Raw genomic sequence first — 14819 nt, 5'->3', positions numbered from 1 at the left:
TTAACTCCAGGTCTATCAAATTTTCTGAAGTTAAAAAGAGATATTACTTTAGTATAGTTGATCCTTTTATATGTTTCAAACACAAAGCAAGGTACACTCACAAATGCAAAACACAAAATATTCCTAACTGATTAAATATTTTCTGTGAAGCCAATATTAATATGGCAAATGCATTCAGTAATTCATATTCTCTCAAATTTTCAAACACCCTTTGAAAATATATACACACAAAATAGCACAACATCATTTAACTTTTAGGAACATCATTTATAAAAAAATATACTTTCATTTTCTATAATTTTAGTGGTACAAATTTGGTCATGTGATCATAGAGAAATGAATTTTTATCAGATCACTTTGGAAAAATAAGGCACTATCATGGACCAAACAGGGACAATCAAAGAGCTTTGAGACTGACAGTTGTTCTGGACCTGGGTATACTTTCTAACACCTGTACCTGCATCTATTGCTTCCTCTCATGAGCACTTTAACCTGTCATAACCACTGGGCTTTCTAAAGCCATACTCTTCAGCTAGGAGCAAACCGAAAAGCTGTGTCACCCACAGTCTTTCCTAAAATTGATACATCCTTTGAATTAGAGGAGGTCATATATGTTCTCAGATTTTAGTTCACATTTGTATCACTGTAGCACAAGCTCATGTTGTTAAGACTTAGTTCATAATCATTGGGATTGAATCCTTTCAACAGGCTGCAATTGTACCCCTTCTATTTTTTATCATTCCTCCCTGGACTTTTTTTTATTCAATTGATTAAAATTCATCTTGAATGGTTGCTATTCTTGGAAGATCAGTTTATATGACAAATGTAGCCAAGCGAACTTCCTTAGTCTGCTTCAGTCAGGAAAAAGATTAGAAAATGCAATGGCTCAAGAAACTATATTGTCTAATTCAGAACTGTTCACAAAGGAGGGCCAAATATTAATAATTTTGAAAAAGCTAGACATCCAGTTTCCAGTCTCAAAGGTAAAGACCTCGGAAGTCAAGTCTTCCACCCTCATAACAAGAAAAAAGATAAACAAACTAAGAATAAACAACTCTCTTTATATACATCAGAAAATTGAAGTGACGGCAAATTGCAGACCTTAAAATTGGACAGACAGGTGGATACAGAGAATTGTGACTTACTTGGAGCAGGAGAATAATGAACTGAGTGGACTGACATTACTCAATTTCAAGGCTCACTAGAAAGTTTCAGCAATCAAGACAGTGTGTTATTGGTGAAACTGATCAATGGAGCTAAATACAGAGCCCAGAAATAGACCCACTGAAGTAGAGTTAACTGATCTTTGAGAAAAGAGAGAAGGCGATGCAGTGAGGAAAGAATAGTCTTTTCAGAAAATGGTGCTGGAACAGCTAGACATCCACATGCAAAAAATAAATCTAGATTCAGACCTTACACCTTTCTCAACAGTTAACTCGAAATAGATTATTGACCTAAATATAAAATGCAAGACTATAAAACTCTATAAGATAACATAGGTGAAAATCTAGGTGATCTTGGGCATTGTGCTGACTTTTTACATACAACCTCAAACACCCAATACATATAAGAAAAAAATTGTTAGACTTCATTAAAAAAAAATCTGCTCTGTGAAAGACACTGTAAAGGGAATGAAAATACAAACCACGGACTATGAAAAAATACCTATAAAATTCTCTGTAGTAGGATCAATATCTAAATATACAACGAACACATAATACTCCATATTAAGAAAACAAACAACCCAATTTGAAAATGAGCAAAAGATCTGTACAGACGCATCATCCAAGAAAATATAGAGATGGCAAATAAGAATATGAAAATTTGCTCAACATCATTTGTTATTATGGAATTGCAAATTAAAAAAAAAGAGAGAGAGAGAGATACCACTACACATCTATTAGATCGCCCAAAATCCAAAACAGTGACACCACCAAATGCCGGTGAGAATGTAGATAACAGGAATTCTCCTTCATTGCAGGTGGGAATATAAAATGGCACAGCCCCTTTAGAAGACAGTTTGGCAGTTTACTACAAAACTAAAAATACTTTAACTATATGGTCCAGCAATTGTTCGCCCTGGTATTTACCCAAAGAAATTGAAAAGTTGTGTCCACGCAAAAGCCTTTACACAGAATTTTATAACAGCTTTTAATACCTGTCAAATTATGTATGGAAGATCTTTGGATATGGATACATAATTGTATCCATTCAGTAGAACCTTATTCAGTGATAAGAAGAAACGAACTATCAAGCCATGAAAAAATATGGAGGAAACTTCAATGCATATTACTAAGTGAAAAAAGCCAGTCTTAAAAGGCCTCATACTGTATGATTCCAACTATATCACATTCTGGAAAAAGAAAAACTAGGAGACAGCAGAAAGATCAAGGTTGCCAGGGGTTTGGAGGAAGAGAGAAAGGGAAGGATGGATAAGAGGAGCACAGAGGATTTTTAGGGTGATGAAACTATTCTGTATGTAGACAGTAATGGTGAATACACATCAATATGCATTTTTCAATATTCATAGAGCTGTACAATGCAGAGGAACCCTAATGTAAACCATTGACCTTAATTGATAGTGATGTATCAATATTGGCTCATCAGCTGTCACATATCTCTGAGTAACGGCATGTTTCTAACACTAGGAAAAATGAGGGAGAGGCGACAGGAGGTCAGATGAGAACTCTCCGTACTTCATTTGAAATTTTCTGTAAATCCAAAAATACTCTAAAACACAAAGTCTATTAATAAACATAAAAAATGTCTGGTCCAATTTTTATTCCTTCTAATAGTTTATTCCCATTAATTAAAAAAAGTTTTTAGGACCTGCTAAGAGTCTGATTTTGTGACTGTCTCATGACACAACCGTTAAAGGATCTGATACTCATGTAGTCAAGATGTCGATGTTTCTGATAATTCTGAGGTCTGTGAAGGTAAACTGGAATAGGAGGTGGGATCATTCTCTGGTAATCACATACATCTTAGTAAACTAGGTTATCAGGTTGCCACTCTTAATCACCTGAGATCATGTGGAGTAGTTTTCATGAAACTGGTGTCCAAGGGGGTATTTCTCTCATAAGGGAAGTAGAATAGACCTCAAGGGACCACCTACCTCTGTGAGTCGGCCTGCTTATCTCTGCAGCTTTGTGACAGCTCTCCTAGGCTAGACATTTCTTGCCTGCACAGCATTTAGAGATGCCAAAATTATTTCATATCCTACACATTAAAGTAATGATTTCATTCCATAATGGCTTGCAGTAACACAAAAGTAAACAGCAGATATTCCCTGGGCCTATAGGAAGATTCAGAGATCAAGCTTGAAACAACGTGGTCTCTGAATGGCACCTATGTCCAAGGTAGACTGCACAAACAGACTTGTAGTTGTATAACTGAGCCAAGTGGGCAAAGTTCCTAGGTTGGTGATAATTTCTGCATTATATTCTGTGGAATTAAAGCTATAAGAAATAATCCTTGCCAGTAAAAGTCCATGGGAATTGCAATTCAAAATGTAAAGGAGTTGATAAATCATGGAAGCCCTTGCAGAGATTCAGCTAAGATGCTCCAAGTAAAAGGCCAAAGAGTTATATTAATATTCTTCTATTTGGAATCCAAGTCAGGAAACTTGACACTCAGAAGGAAGGCAACAATAATACTGAATCCTAACCTAAGACCTGGAACCATGAGAGTTACCACAAGACCCAAAGACATGCAGGAACATGATTATTTCTCAAATCAAAAATAACAAAGCAAACAAGGATATCTACTACCATGGAAAAGAACCAATAGACCCCCAAAATAGGAAAAAAAATCACACAAGAATAAATAAAATAATGGAGTCATCTGAGCATGACATGAAAATAATTTGGTTTAGCACTCTCAAAGGAATTAAGAAGGGATAGTCATTTATGAAAGGAGAAGGAAACAAAGCCACAAAAGACAGATGGGAGAAAGAAATAATTGGAAGTCTTATAAAAATTAATTATTTGAATAAAAAGAGGAAAGGCTCAATAGATGCAAAAAAACAGGAGACTAGACACAACAGCTATGAGTTTTTATTTAAATTAGTGATTGCTTTCAGAACCTACTTGATTTCTCTTTATCTACTAAAGCCGAAGACGAAAGTATATTCTGATGGCGTCCATATAAAAGAGAATAATCCGGGCTTGTTTCCCAGCAAAAATTATTTTGCTTTTAAAGCTTTTTGGTGTTTGCATTTAATTGTTAAACCGCATTTACAAATATTTAGACCTCACTCTTTGCATAACTGTTTTCAATCTTCATTTCCACGCCGTATGCATGGCTACCACTCTCGGCTCCTTCTTCTTCCTGACCCTCCTTCATGAGCCTCCGTTTCTGTTCCATAGTGGAAAGCTGAATCAGTCCAATTCAATTTTAACCAGCTAATTCAGTGATTCAGTCACTTCAGGCTTAAAATTTATCTTTTTCAGGAACATTCCCATTAACAAATTTATTTGAGGGCATCTGCATGCCCCCTCACTCCGTTCTTTACTGGCTCTCTTGTTCTGACCAGAAGATGATGGCAGTCCACAGCCTCTGTTTTTTCCCCACAGATCACTTTTGTGTTCCCGTCAGAACCCACGGGAACCTTCACTTGTCATGTTCTCACCTGGAACAAGATCAAATTGCTGGCATTGTTGTTGGGACTCATAAAATGGGAGCCTGTGGAAATGCTTCCACCAGAAAAATTGTTAATATGTTCCAATGCCATCTGAGACAAGTTATAGAGGAACAATGTTCCATTATTAATGATCTCCTTGCTAGAAATGTTAAAATTCAAACAATAATTCTCCATTTAATAACCCCCTATGGCCAGTTTTAAAGGCAGACAAAATTGAGTGGTGACTCTCAGTTGACTATTGTAACTTAAATGTGGTTGTCCTGCCAAATATTATTGAAGTCGTCAAGGACATCCAAAGGACTCCAGGTGACTACTTTGCTGACATCAATTTGATTACCCTGTTTTAATCGATACCAATTTTTCCCTCATGTGTGAAGTCACTCAATTGACATTCTCCCAGCCTCCTGTGGGTACCTCAGCCCGGCTGTGTCACACAACCTCTGCCATGAGGACTGAAACACTTAAATATGTCACATTTTGGCATATGCATGAATGATGTCTTTTTGTGTGACCCTGCTTTAGAACAGGTGACCCAAGATCTTAAGTTCTCACAGGCTATTTACAAAATATAGGCTGGGCTATTGCCCCTGATGAGATTCAAGGGCCTGCCAAATCAGTTAGATTCTTTGGTTAAGGTTATGTGGTCCTATGAAAGGCAAACAATTTCTGAGACCACCAAGCAAGTTTTGTTGTTTAGGCCCCCTGGAACCTGAAAACAGGCCCAACGCCTGCTGGGTTTGTGCACCTTCAGAGACAACATGTATCCTTCTTTTTGATTTTACCACACCAATTTCTCAAATTACTAGAGTCTGCTTCCTTTCAGTTTGGGGACTGCAAAAACAGGCCTTGCTTGTTAATATACAAGCTGTCCGATAAGCCTGGTCTCTGGTCCTGGGTTCCAAATTTCCAGTGAGGCTCCGGCTACCATACACTATGCCTCTGGGAGCTTATGGACCAAGCATGGCCCCAGGGGCCATCCATGGGTTTTGGGATCAAATGGCTGTTACAAGGCACCTTGCAAAAGAGCCTTACAGAGTCAGATACTTGAGCCTTCTGTCTTGCAGGCTGAAGTTCTGGGCCCCCGTCTGTGGCCTAAGGACTCAGATTCCTCCCTGCCATGAATGAGAGATCTTTCACATGGGCAGCTGGGCCCAGACACAGAGTCTCCTTGGTTACATGTCAATAGCTCCTTCAGGACAGGGCCAAACTCCAGGAGGATAACTAAGCCTATGCTCACTCCTCACCTGCCTCTGCCTGCCCCCTTGGCAAAATGAGGACCCCTTTGGGACGATGGCAGTGACACCATTGAAACCAAGAATAAAGTAGTTAAAATCTTTCCCAGAGTCAAAACTTCTAGATAAGGTTTGCTAACTGCAGCTGTGCATGCTCAGCATAATAAACTGTTGATTAAAAGTACCCAGGTCTTTCTGTTCCTCCTCAGTATAGGAGTCAGCTGTTCTTCCCAGGACGTGCAGGTCCAGAATCAAGATTTAGCCTCACAAGTCCAAACGCGGGCTAAAGATGAAAACTAACAAGAAAAGTGCAGACAACCAAGGGAAAAGAAATTCAGTCTTCAAAGCTAAACGTAGGCTTCTGGGAAGATGCCAGCCAGCACGAGCACATGCTCCCCCTCCCATACTTAAGACCCCAGCACATGCTCCTCCTCCCCTACCATAAACCCCAGCACATGCTTCCCCTCCCCTTCATAAAACCCCAAATAAAGACCTCTACCTTTTTTCACTTCCCTTCAAGCAGGCAGTTTTGAATTTTAACTCACTTCTTGTTTGGCGACCTTTTTATAATGAACCTCTTTCCTTGCCACAAGTCTGGCATTCTGGTAATTGGCCCTCCGGTGTAGTGGGTAAACAATCCAGTGTTTGTGTTCAGTAACAATTTGGTGAGCTGCCCTGGAGGCTCTGCCCAGGGCTCTGTAGCCCTGGATGACTGGGATTTCCTGGGAATTAGTCCAACAGCTGCCTAGGCAATTTGCCTTAGGCACTGTTCACTGTACTTTCCATCAGACCTGGAGACACTGGCACTAAGACCATTTTTCTTTTGGCAAGAAAACGGGCCTTAGATTTTTTATTTGCTTGTTTCTTTCTTTTAGCTTCTGGTTTGGAACGGAATCCTTTTGGTGAGTTTCTTCATTAAAACTGATAGAGTGTTATTTTTCCTTTCATTTACTTGCGTCTGCTTCAAGAGTTTTGTTTCAGGTTGTTGGAGTTTGGTCAGGGTGGGCTCTGATTTTGTTGCAAGGTCTAGATATCTTGCTCAGAGAGAAAACTCTGGGCCCCATTTGTTTTGGTTGAGTTGCCTCATTAAGACTGACTGAGGCTTCTTTCCCTTTTCATTTGTTTGCCCCTGCTTCAGGGGTTCTGTTCTGGGTTGCTGGATTTTGGTCGGTGGGCGGCAATTTTGTTGAAAGGACTAGAGACCTCACTCAGAGAGGACTAACTCTGGGCTCCGTTTGCTTTGATACTTGAGTGTGTGTATGTGAATGTAGAGAATGTGCGCGTGGAGGAGACGCCGTGATGGGAAAGTCAGATTTAGTTCTCAGGGGCAGCCCTCTGGGTTACGTATTGCAAAATTGGAATGTTTTTAGGTTAAAACCTATGAAAAAGAAAAAGATGAAATAATCCGATTTGGGGGCTCAACTTCCTCTCATGCTCTTAGAGATCCCAATGAAAACATTAAGTTAACAAAAAATAAAGAGAAGCTGAGAAAAAAATTAAAGGGACTCTTCTCGACAAGGTGAAAAATTTTAAAGGGTTTTTTAGGAAATAAGACAGTGGGTTAAATAAAATAAATACTGAAAAGAGGAAAACCAAAGAGGAATCAGAAAGGGAAGAGTCAAAGGACTCATCCCAGCAGGATGGAAAACTTTAGCTAGTTGTTAAAAAGAAAAATGAAATAAATAAAACAGACAATAATGCGGTTAAAACAGGGTTTTATCAGAACACAGCCAAAGGTTGGACAGGCTACAGGGACCCCCCACAGGTCGCACAACTTTAAAGGACCTGAAACAAGCTTGTTGTATTCACCCCACTTTGGGGAAAAAAAGAAATTTAAGCCAGAAAGCAGAAATCACAATGAGAAACCTGACCAACAATTACTTGGGGCAACAGTTAGGTGGCTAAGGTTGCTAAGATTATAAAAAGTAAGATGTTTGAGCTAATATTATACGAAGAATTCATGTCAACTTTGCCTGAATGTTTTTTGGGAATGGATGTTATGTTTGGCTGGGAATGCATCCCCTGCACAGTATTGTAAAACTGAGATTTGTTGATGGAATTATAATGCAAATTATGATTAGACATATAAAAATTGATAAAATTAAGATGAAATTTTGTATGAAAAAAATGGTATATTTAAATGGACTTTATCTGAAATGATGCCAACTCTTTTGCCTGATTGTATTATAGATTATGTTGTAGGGATAAACATTTTGTTTCACTGGAGAATGTTTCCTCTGCCTGATATTGTAAGACCATATAAATCGACTCTTCAAGAAATTTTAATTAAACATGCTAAAGGACATCTCACTTTAAAATGGCCAAAATGGGGCAATTTCAGTTTACCCAAACTTGTGTATTTGCATATGTAATTGGAAAAAGCTGGCTATAAAATTAAACAACCAATGGGAAGCCTATTTTATTTGTTTGAGGCTTCCAAATGAAATCAGGAATACCTTACTGCCTCTTTAAAAGGAAATAATTAAATAAAAAACATGTCAGATTCGAGGCTGTCAGCTACACAGTGGCCTTGCTGGGGAAATGAAACCAAATCTGCTGCTCCTCTCTCCTCTCTCGGTGAGCTCCCACACTTCAACTCCCTCAAAACTCCTGATTTAAAACTACTAAACTTAAAAGTTTACTAAGTAAACTTTTGAAATAACTTGGAATTATAATGGACACTCTGGGGAACCTCTGTTTCTGATGAGTCCACCATAGGCTTATCCTTCAAAGAAAGGATTCAAAACCTCTCAGGGACAATGGAATGCAGTCTTTGATTAATATGTAAAAACTTCTAAAAGACTAAATGATTTCCAAAACAGCTCTGAAATTGATCCCCTTACAACAAAAAGAAAAGAATCTTAAAAAAAATCCTTGGCAATCTGAACAGGTCCATCTGCCAGAAAAACAGTTTGGATCCAACTATTCTTTTGAGTTTTGTACCTGAGACCTGGTTAAAATGTTGAAGATCTCTGTTTGCGTCCTTCCTTCTCTATATGTATTTATCTGCCTCTGGATGGTATAATTTCTCAAGGAACTCTATTTAATTGGCTTATATAAGTAAGTCATTATATAAAGTAATTTTAAATGTGATATAAACCAACCCAAATGTTTTTCAAGTTAACATGATATAAATGACATTTGGTAAGTGAAAGCTTAAGTTTGTTGATTTGATTAAAATAAATATGTTTTCATAGTTATCAACATTGGATATGATACAGACATGTTATCTCTGTTACAAAACTTGTCAGTAAAAAATAATAACTTAGAGGGCATTGACCCCATGGCCTAGTGGTTAAGTTCAGTGCCCTCCACTTTGGCAGCCAGGGTTCAGTTCCTGGGTAGGAACCTACTCTACTTGTCAGTGGCCATGCCATGATGGTGACCCACACACAAAATACAGGAAGATTGACACAGATGTTAGCTCAGGGCGAATATTCCTCAAGCAAAAAGGAGGAAGATTAGCAATACCTGTTAGCTGATGGTGAATCTTTCTCAGAAAATAATAATAATAAAGTAACTTAGAATAATAGCGGATTTTGTTTGATGTCTCACAAGGATTTTGTAGGCAATATAAATATAATTATTGGGAACAAGTAAACTAAATAGATGTGAAAAGGTTAAAGGTTTTGGGGGGAACTTTTTAAAAAGAATTATGTGTTATTCTGTGTGTACTTAAAACAACTTAAGATGATAGCAAACTGCTTTAATGTCACAGGCAGTTTTTGTGAGTAATCTAAGCATTATTGTTGGGAAAAAATAATTTGGATAGATAAAAATGGGTAAGAGTATTTGAGTGCAATAATTATGTTTTATTGTATGTTTGCTTACAGGATAGTTTCCAAAATCTATCTGGTAACTTAAAACTTTAGATTTTTGATAAGTAAGATTAAATGATGAAATTTAATTTAATATCAGGAACATTTTCCAAATAAGATAAAACATTAAAAATTTATTACTAAGAATAGATTTGTCTATCTTGGCTTTTTATTTCAGAGTAACTGAAAAATGCTTGAGTTTGTTGATAAACATGTTCTGGATATGCTGAGAAATTTTCTATGAGAAAGCATATATTTCAAGAAAGTCTGTATACAAGGAAAATAAAATGTATGTTTTCAGTAAAGAAGGTATAAAAATAGAGGTACTTTTGCAGACAGTTGTTGTTTTACTCTGATGATTTGCAAATAAGTTTGCTCTTCAGAGACATTCATGGAAAGGACTCTGACACATGTCTAAAATACAGGTTTCTGATAAACATTCAGATTATAAAACTGAGCTGGGAAAGAAATTAAAGAACTCTAATGGAGAAACCAATAGCCTCATAAAACTGCTAACAAGATAAAAAACTGATTAAATAGGATTAAAGAAATTGATGAGGATAATTATAATTTTTATGACTTTTCATTTAAAATGTAGTTAATTTTTTTGATGTTTTGTTTTTCCAGATTTAAGGAAACTTTTTTCTCTTTTCTCTTATGCTGACTATGACTTATAACAATTTGTAAACAGAATTGAAGCATTTATTTTTTTCTCCCTACTTGATCCCACCAGAATTTCAAAATTTTTGATGAGTGAGTATTCTTATTTTCATGGCAATATAGTTTTTTGCATAAGTTCAATAAAAATCTGTTCAATTTATGGCAGGACACAATTGGGAACTCTGGTTATATTACCAAGACTTTGAATGGATTGTCATATCAAAGAAACATACATAATTTCAGATATGACCACAGCTTTAAGGAACAAGGATTGAATTTATGGAAGAAATAAAGCCACCTGCATATATTGACCTCATGCCTTGCTTACACGGTTCCCATCAACCTTACCAGTTGAATAAAGATCACTTCAAACTACTACAATAACGGTCATGCACAGTGTATCTTGCTGTCCACACCTGGTATCCCAACATTTTTTAAAATAAAGCTAAATTAGTTCCATACCTCTGACCCTGATCTTTGTCTTTTTACAGCATTAGGTAGCTAGACTGGTCTTTGCTCCCATTTCTGAAGATTGAGGAATGATAATAAGACAGTGGGTATTGATATTGAGAATGAAGGAGTTAACATTTAACTTAGAGCAAATACTTTGAGGTAAGCTTGTTGAACTGCAGCTGTGTATACTCAACATGATCAATTATTGTCAAAAATTAACCAGGTCTTTCTGTCTCTTAGTATATGAGTGAATTGTTTGTCCCAGGAAATTAGGTCCAGACAGAAAGATTCAGCCTCATAAGGACAAATGCAGGCTGAAGACGAAATCTAACCAGAAAAGTCCCGATAGTCAAAGAAAAGAAATTCATTCTTGAAGGCCAAATACAGGTTGGTGGGAAGGTGCCAACCAACAAGGACGCATGCTCCCCTTCTCCTACATAAAGCCTTTGTGCATGCTCCTCGTCATCTACCTAAAGCCCCAGAAAAAAATGCCTACTTTTTCCCTTCGAGGATGTGGTTTTGAGTTTTAAATTCCATCTCCTTGTTTGGCTGCCTTTTGATAATAAGCCTCCTTCCTTGCCATGAGCCTGATGTTCCAGTTATTGGACCTCCTGTGTTTATGTTCAATAACACCATTACACAGAATGGAGCTCATAGGCCAGTGGTGGCATTCCACCTACCTCTAACACATCCCTGATCATGATGGGTTATAGGGTTCTTTTAGGTTAGCAGGGTTGAAAGCTAACCTAAAGCTTGTCCATTTGGCCCTCCTAAGATGCCCTGAAGAGAGACATACCTGAGGTCCTTGTCTTTATGTATATGTGGGAGGCTGCTAATAGTCTTGCCACATGGCTTGGAAAATGGAAAAGCATATATATATATATATATATTTTCATGTTAAACCTCTTGGGCTGTCCATATTTGGCAGGAATTAGTGGATTTTCTGCTCCCACTTGGGTTGCCCTTCTCTCAGCTCTCACCCTATATGGTTGGTATAAGGACAGACCAAGAGCTGTAAGAGCCAGGGAGTCTTCCCCAGCAGCAAAGCTTTTTAAAGGAAAAATGTAGAGAGAGTGAGTGAAACCTTATTTCACTTCAATTTAATTTATTACTTAACCTAATTTGAATATGTAAACTTCTCTGGGAACTGAAAGGATGAAAAGGAAAAAAGAAAACTCAGAGATTTCAATTCTTGATGAATCAATAACTTGATGGGTTGAAGCATAGTCGGAACCATAGATCAGGGTAGAATGTGTTATTAAAATTAAGACTTCAGAGATGATGCAATTCTAAGAAGTAATTGCGGGAGTAGTGTAGTGTAGGTGCAAGTAGAAACTGAGGAATTGAGAATGTCAAAACACTGAGAAACTTGAGTTGCCTCCACGAACAAGGAAGATGTCAACAAATCCTGGGAAGGAAGTATAATCTTCATAAACATATAAATATTGACAGTGAAGGGAGTGTGGGGAGATGTGGGTAAGACAGTAGGGTCAAGATGATGTCAGCATTAAAAGAACAGTCACGTGCTTCTCTCTTTCCAAGGATTTAACTTTCCTGTGCAATGGGCTATTGGCTGACCATTCCCTGTCGTAAATTTTGCACCAGTTGCATTGCGTTCTGCATATTAGGTTCTTAATAAACATAGGAATGAAGCATTGGTTGGGATGAGGTCCTAATCTCACCAAAGCAGAACATGATTCTGTAGCAGTGGTGTGTACAAGGTGGGTGAGGGTGCTTTGCCTAATAGGTACAGGCCATGTGTGTCTGACATTGGCACTGACAATGACAATGGCAGAGCAGCTTCATACTAGTTCCCCCAAAGCCACATCTGTTCTCTTTAAGAGGTTGTCATTTAGGCAATTGAATTTATTTCTTCATCATCATTAATCAGAAATTCTCTCTATCCTAGCCTATTAGAAATTATACCTAATACTATTCTATGATAACTCTTCCAGATAGTTAACTGATATTCATTATTTATAAGGCAGTCCTAAAATATCCTGTTATCATTGTTTAATTGCAGAATCCCACTTATCAATGTTGCTAACTTAGAGAAAATCTGCTCTATGCACCCTATAATTCCAGAGAAAATAAAGAAATTAGAAACTTTGATCTTTCTTTCTTTTCAGAAATTAATTAAAAGAACAATCACATCCCTTACCTAAGCATGGAAAACTGACCATGATTCAGATCTTGAAGGAGTAGAGAAAGATAAAAATAATCTTAATATTAATCCAGACACGTTCAATGTATATATTTCAACATTATATGTATAGTGTTCATCACATTAGGACCTCATCCCAACCAGCACTCCCTTCCCATGTTTATTCAGAAACTAATACTCAGAATGCAGCGTGACCAGAGCAAAAGTTAAAACAGGGTTATGGTTAAACAGTAGCCCCTTCCATTGGAGGATGTTGAATTTCTTAAAAAGGAGAAGCAGGTAACCCCAAACTGCTGCGAGTAAAACTATATTTCCCCTTGAGGGTGTCTGGATATTAAAATTTAACAACTTTCTGAAAGGATACCTGCCATTTGAATGAGTGACTTCAATAGCACTAATGGCAGGAGAGTTGAAGAATCAGAGGGCTGACTAAGGAAGAAAATACAATAGATGAAATTCAAATAATGTCCACAATCAGTGAGGGCACAATGGAAGGTCACATGGTGAAATTCCAACTAGTATATTCTTGATCTCAGTGTCATCAATTGATGGTCTCTACAATTGAGATCCTGGGGCAAATCCTGAACATCCTCGATTTGAGGTAGTCACCGGGGCCACCTAGTTCTGTATAACCTCCTCACTGATAGCTACTTATCCTTGGAATTTCTAATGTAGTGGCTCTCAGTATGCTTATTACATGCAGGTACGAGAGATCCACCGTGAGAAAAGAGGTGATGTACACGGCATTGAGGTATATAAGGAATCCATTGAATCTATAAATTACTTCGGCAAATATTTCCCTCCAAATATGAAGTCTTTCATGTATGAACATGATTGTCTTTCCATATATCGGTGTCTTCTATAATTTGTCTAAGCAATTTTTTATGATTTTGATTGTACAAATCTTTTGCCTTCTTAGTTAAGTTATTCCTGAGTATTTTATTCATTTTCGTGCTATTATAAATGGAAATGATTCCATAAATTTCCTTCTCAGATTGTTCATTGTAAGTGTACATAAATGTAATTGTTTTTTCTGTGTTGCTTTTGTATCCTGCACTTTTACTGAAATTGTTTATTAGTTCCAATAGTTTGTTGTTTGATCTTTAGGGTTTTCTACATCAAAGACCATGTCATCTTGAAACAGAGATAACTTTACATTTTCTTTCCCATTTTGGAAGCATAAAATATATTTTTCTTGTCTTATTACTGTAACTGGAACTTCCCACACCACACTGACTATGAGAGGCAAGATTAGGCAAATTTTTCATATTATTGACCTTAAGGGGAAATGCTTTCAGTCTTTCAATATCGAATATGATGTTAGTTGTGGGTTTTTCCCTATATGGGCTTCATTATGTTGAGAAAGATTCTTTCTTTGTCTAGATTGTTGAGTGTTTTTTTTAATCGTGAAAGTGTGTTGAGGTGTGTTGCGTTTTGTGAAGTGCTTTCTCACATCAACTGAGATGATCAAGCAGTTTTTACTTTATCCTCTTAATGTGGTATATTGCATTTACTAATTCTTGTATGTTGAACAACTCTTATATTCCAGGGATGAACCCCACTTGGTCATGGTGTAAAATTTTTTATATTCCTTTTGTTGTATGTCCTTTCATCGAAGCTGAATGACTCCTTTACATTTATTGTAGGGCAGTTCTAGTGAAAATGAACTCTTTAAGCTTTTGTTTATCTGAATTTGTCTTAATTACTCTCTCATTTATAAGGGACAATTTTGCCTGATATAAATTTTTTTATAATTTTATTAATTTTCCCCCCAAAGCCTCAGTAGATAGTTGTATGACATAGTTGCACATCCTTCTAGTTGCTGATGTATGTGGGACATGGCCTCACCA

Source organism: Diceros bicornis, chromosome 36 (assembly GCF_020826845.1).
Source record: "Diceros bicornis minor isolate mBicDic1 chromosome 36, mDicBic1.mat.cur, whole genome shotgun sequence".
NCBI lineage: Eukaryota > Metazoa > Chordata > Mammalia > Perissodactyla > Rhinocerotidae > Diceros > Diceros bicornis.
This window is presented reverse-complemented; position numbering follows the sequence as displayed.